Source organism: Orbicella faveolata, unplaced genomic scaffold (assembly GCF_042242905.1).
Source record: "Orbicella faveolata isolate gen_17 unplaced genomic scaffold, um_ofav_v1 contig_25, whole genome shotgun sequence".
In the NCBI taxonomy this organism is placed as follows: domain Eukaryota; kingdom Metazoa; phylum Cnidaria; class Anthozoa; order Scleractinia; family Merulinidae; genus Orbicella; species Orbicella faveolata.
This window is the reverse complement of record NW_028301553.1, coordinates 17282501-17288037: the sequence shown is the minus strand read 5'-3', so window position 1 is coordinate 17288037 and position 5537 is coordinate 17282501. Positions and strand designations below refer to the sequence as shown.

The following is a 5537-nucleotide window of genomic DNA, read 5'->3' as shown; positions in this document are numbered from 1 at the left end:
ACAATTTCTGTTTTAAATCTTAAATCTAGGTAGTATGTGACACTCGCCACGGCGAGAGCTGTCCCGGTTAGGCGAGCCAAAGCGTTTACATGAAGAAAAGTTGTCCCGCCCGCCAGGGTTACCCTACCAGCCGAGGCGAGACGACTCGCCCACCCGATTTGTCTCGTCCCCCGAGACGGGTTCGCGATCCCAATGTAAACGGTTGGTTGAATTTTGTAAAGAAATAAGCTAAACGTTACCCCTGCCATGGTAATTCGGGGGAAGGGTTGTCTTGGGTGCCCGAGACCATATAAATGGGGCCTTAGGCTGCCAGTTCCTATAACGATTTTAGTGATCCGACAACGAAGTGAACAAAAATTGCGTGTCATATGTTTGGGTAAACACACGCGTAATAAAACTCGTATCCAAGCTTTATGCGGTTTAGTTCTAGCCCTACGTTTTTGAAATTATCAAAAATTGTTATTACAAATAATCAACATTCAAAATCAAGTTGATTTACAAGTAAAAATCGCCCAAAATACCCTCTTTTTTTTTTTGGAAAATTGAATATTGAGGCACACGCGTTTCCTCGGTGTCCACATCTGTAAATAATGCCAAATGTTTCAGCCATAACCATAAACACGCACAGTAAACCTGCATACATGCATGGAAAACTAATTGGTCTGTTGTTTTGGGTGTCTCACTAAAGCAGATAATAATAAACAAAACTTACAGAGATTTCAGATTTGGTGATTACAAGTAACCCATCCCCGACCCCTTCCCCCTTCTTGTAAGACAGTTGAGGACTTGATTAAAGAAAACTGTTCAAAAGAGCATGTATCACCATTACACTTACATTACAAAAGTTATGAGGCTTGCAAGGTTTCTCCAAATCTCAGAAGTAAACCCTCCCTTTGGCATGTTGTGTGTACATTCCTAATTGTCACAATAATACTTGAAATTGGAATAGAGTATCCCTCCAGTGCACAGGTGAGGTGTGTTTCTTCCTCCCCTGCCATTCTTATGGTGGTATGCTTCAATGTTTCTTAAAGGACCATAATATTTTATGACTTTAACCCCTTGATTATAAACTGCCATTTCATATGCGATTGTCGGTATTAAAATTCTTATGTTGCCATCTGATTTGGCCAAATCACCAAGAATGTTTTCCTGATTTAGTTGATCAATTCTGGCTTGAACGATGCATCTCCATATATACACTCTTTGGATCTCCCTGTATCATTCAAGACAACTTGTTTCATCTGACAGTAAATAATAAATATATAATCAGAGTTAGGCAAAAGGGCAAAGGTGAGATTTGCATCACCACTGGCAACTTGAACAGAATATACAATGTTTTTTTGATTGGGAATCTGATGAAGAATGACAAACTGTTCCATCTCCAAGACTTAAGTAATTTTGTCTTGGGTTTTCTTAGTTGCTATTGTGGTGAACTCAACAAATAAAAGGGGACCCTTAACAAGAGGACATATTTCACTTATTCTTGAAAACTATTTGTGGAATGTTTGCTTTCTTGTTTTTTCTGAAACACCCTTGTACAAACTTGATCAGCTGTCAATTTTTGGGTGAAAAGAATCAGTTATTTTTGAAGGGCTATTTAATGGTTTGACATCTGAAGTTAATAGAAATTACATAAAGCTATAAGGAATGCTGAAAGGACTGACTGATGGATATCACAGGAAAAAAAAAAAGAATTGTCACAACTTAGTAAACCGTGTTGTACTAAACCGAGATACTGTATAATACCATAATAGTATAGGATAGCTTTGATTGTATAATTTGTTAAAGAAATTAAGGCCCAAAACTGAATTGTACATTTCTAACATGTATTTGTTATTTATATATCTCTGCAATATCAAAGACAATATAAACATTAAAATCAATTAATGAGCCTTTATTTTCAACCAGCAGAAGGTGTTAGACAATTATTTTAAGTGTGAATCTGGTGGGCGGTCAGATCTTGCCTTGGTAAAACCCACATTTCATGTATCCAATACAATCAGTGTTTTCTTTAGTTTAATTTGGAATCAGCTACGACAAATATTTCAAACAAATCATTCTAATTCGTACCAGTGTCGGATACAATGGGCCTCATTATTGGAACTCAGCCCAAGCCTTTTTATATAAGTTGCACTTGTAAATATGGATCGCCATCGGTTACATCCATAAAGGACTCCGAGTTCCCTAGCACGACATAAAATTGATAAACCGCCCTCAACTCCTCTTTTGCGTGTAACGCTTTCGTCATTTTGTTCGTCCCCGATAAAAGCTGCTTGTACACCTGTTAAAGTAAGGAACCTGGCTCGGTCCTGTATAAGCGAGTTGAGCATAGAGGTAGCCAAAGCACAACTAGTAAATCGGACTCATCTACGCAACATCGACGATAATCGGGAAGGACTGAAAAATTACGAATTTCCCTGAGGTCGTTGGCTGTGAAACTAAAACATCTCTTACTTTTTACACATTTAAAATGGCATCCTGCTGTGTTTCCCTAAATTTGTTAATATGAAAGCACATTAAAACACTCTTGGTAGCAGAAGAAACTCATCCGCACTGACATCCGCCATGTTGGATAGACGAGCTACAGAACTGACCAATCAGAAGGAAGCCTGCTCGATTCGAGCAGGCTTGGCTCTGATTGGTCCCAAAATACAATGGGTAGACCAGTGATCCAGTCGTGGTGTGGGGCAAGGAACGCGGGCTCACAAAACGGCTGGAAATCGAGTCTAGACTTCACTTAAAACCGAAATTTGTTAAAACTCTCATGTACAAGTTTTGCTCGCCGAAAGCATTTAAGCTTAAATGGCTTTCGACGTCAGCAAAGTTTTACAATGAAATTATTGTCGCGAAATCGCCGAAAAATTCTCTCTAAAATTCCCGCTATGCATTACTAACTTCGAAAGGTTGATACAGACCAACTCCTGCTCGCTTAAATCAGCAAATCTCTCAGGTGGAGACCCGGCAAAAAACTTGAGCTCGAAATTTCGTAGCTCACAGGAATAATCTTTCTCATCTCCGGAAATATCATTAGATTTTTCCATATTTTAGGAGAAGGAAAATAGGAATTATGTTTTAAAAAGTGTCAACATCGAAGAAAAAAATTGCCAAGAAAAAGTACAAATAAACAAACTGACGTGAGCGTGCCATCCAAGATCAAATGGATCGAGCGTATTAGCCAATCAGAACGCGCGCTTCGCTAAGGCTATGCTATAATCAACATTGGTTTTGTGATCACTCCAAGTATTTGTTCAGTGTTAAATCTGCTCGTACTTTTTTAGTTTACTGTTTGGCTCCCACCAGCACTTGATACTTACCGATTCTAGCCGACTGAAGGATCAAGTTCGTGTGAGGTGGCATTTAGCCCGTTTGTTACGGTACTAGCATAACTCAATAGGATTTGAGAGTTTTTCTGCCGGTGCTAACCGATCTCCATGAGCAGTTTTGTCAGCTTCATATCCAGCTCCAAGGGAGCTTCTGCTGCTATGCCTTTCTCTACACCGTTGAAATGTTATCCTGTCGCAAGCCTTCCAGAATAATTTGATTTTAGTATTTCTTGGGCACGGGGGCACTTCGGCGTTGCAATTGTCATTATCCCATTCTCCTCAGACCTTGTCAAATGTATCGTCAAACACTTGTCCCTATCCAGAACTGAGGAATCTGGTTCTATATTTTGTCATCAGTACACCACCATGTTCTAAGCTACTTAGGTCGATGAGCAATGTTCTCATGGCGGTGTAGCTAGTTCTGTAATGAGTTACTCTATAGTGAAGGCTCTGATGTGATCCTTGAATACGCAGAAACCTCATGCAACCGAGAATGGCCTCTCCAGAGCTGGTCCAAAAAGGTTGGCAAAGGGCTCGGATCATTTTTGCGACTAGAGCACCCTTAGATCGGGGAATAAACATTTAACCCCTATTACGTTTTTCTTAGTAATTGTGCGGCCCCAGTTACGCAAGACTGCTCAGTTTGGTGTTCTGCCTTGAAGCAAATTTAATGTGTCCATGGGGCAGATTTAGCTCAATGTTGTAAGTGATATGCTTGTAACTGTTGAGATATCATGATTCGTAGCTCTTGATACGAATACTTTTGCAGGTCACTGAGATCAAACAACATTGAAAGGCTACCTGCTAACTTATTTCACAACTTGACGAAGTTAGAGGACCTGTGAGTACGAAATTTCTAGCTTTTTCACATGCAGTGTAAAGCGTAAATATATTCAGACCTTCTACAGGGCAAATCTGGTTTAACGAGCTCCCTCGATTAAAAAAAAGGAACCATAGTGAGTACAAAGTACCGCAGGAGGAATTGTCGGGCGGAGTTGAAGGAAATTTTCGCCTCAGAATGTGTATCCTCGAGGGAATAGAAAGGTCAACTTAGTTTCTTTAAGCCACTTAGGCTCCAACCCTTCAACCTTGGATATAACCAGTTTCCCACTGTGGACATCTTACTATTCATTTGATCGATGCTTCTACAAATTTAAAAGAGTACTGTTACGAACCACGCGTAATTAAAGGTGTCCGATGCCACTTGCATTGTGCAGAGTAGTTATCTGTGACAGAACAATCGAGTAACGCACTGGAGGATATATCAACGTTCATTATATTCAGTAAATCTAAAATAAAATTGTTCCAGGGACTGGAAAATATTTTGCTATAAAGTAGGATTTAGTTTTCTGTGAGATCATTATTCGTTATGTGTCTTACGACGTTATATTTTGAAACTTCCATGTAGAATCTTCATGAAACGTACAAAGTTATGTCAATGTAAAATTGTGCCAATTAATTTCACAGATTGTTGAATTCAAACGCTATCACATTTCTACCTGATGAAGTCTTTACTACATTGACGGCTTTGACGATGCTGTACGTGAACAGATCTGAAAAATTCATACCATTTTTGTGACCGATTATGTTTTTAAAAGCTGAGAGACAAACTGGAATATAGCTGTTCAAAGATGGCAAGTTATCAACATCAAATGCCTTTTCCACATGCGTTGTATAATATTTTGGGGGATTTCTTTGTTCTTCACATTGCCAAAGGGCAGGCACGTACCTCGCCCAAATGCCAACAGAACAACTGAAATTAGAAAATTGTATACACGTTAAACGTTAATATAAATGTTGACAAGTCCGATTTTCTGATTTGTAAACAAACACATATTTATCTTATTTACTAGTTAGGTATAAGCTTAATAAATCACTCATTAAACAGTTAATCAAACTTTTAGGAATTTGGCTTCAAACGCTATCAGAGTTTTACCTGACAGGATATTTGCCACATTGGCAAATCTATTGATTCTGTAAGTGGAAAAACATTTTTCCTTTAATTATGTTCCATAATGCTAGGTTACCTAAGGGAAGCTGGTCTTATTGTCTGTCATCGGTGAACGAATAGCTAAGTAGCAAATAAGCGTTCCAAATCATTTGAAGGGAAAAAAAAGCAGTAAAAAGGAAATGGGTCTTTTTCTGAGGAATTGTAGCCAAAAAATAATAGAGCCTTTAGGTATCAGTTGCACACGAGTACGGAACTCTCAAACA

General features: G+C 38.8%; 1 pseudogene; it reads right to left on the bottom strand.

Moving 5' to 3' along the window:
• Positions 1-845: 845 nt before the first annotated feature.
• Positions 846-2095, bottom strand: LOC149109201 (uncharacterized; annotated as a pseudogene).
• Between the last annotated feature and the right edge of the window lie 3442 nt (positions 2096-5537).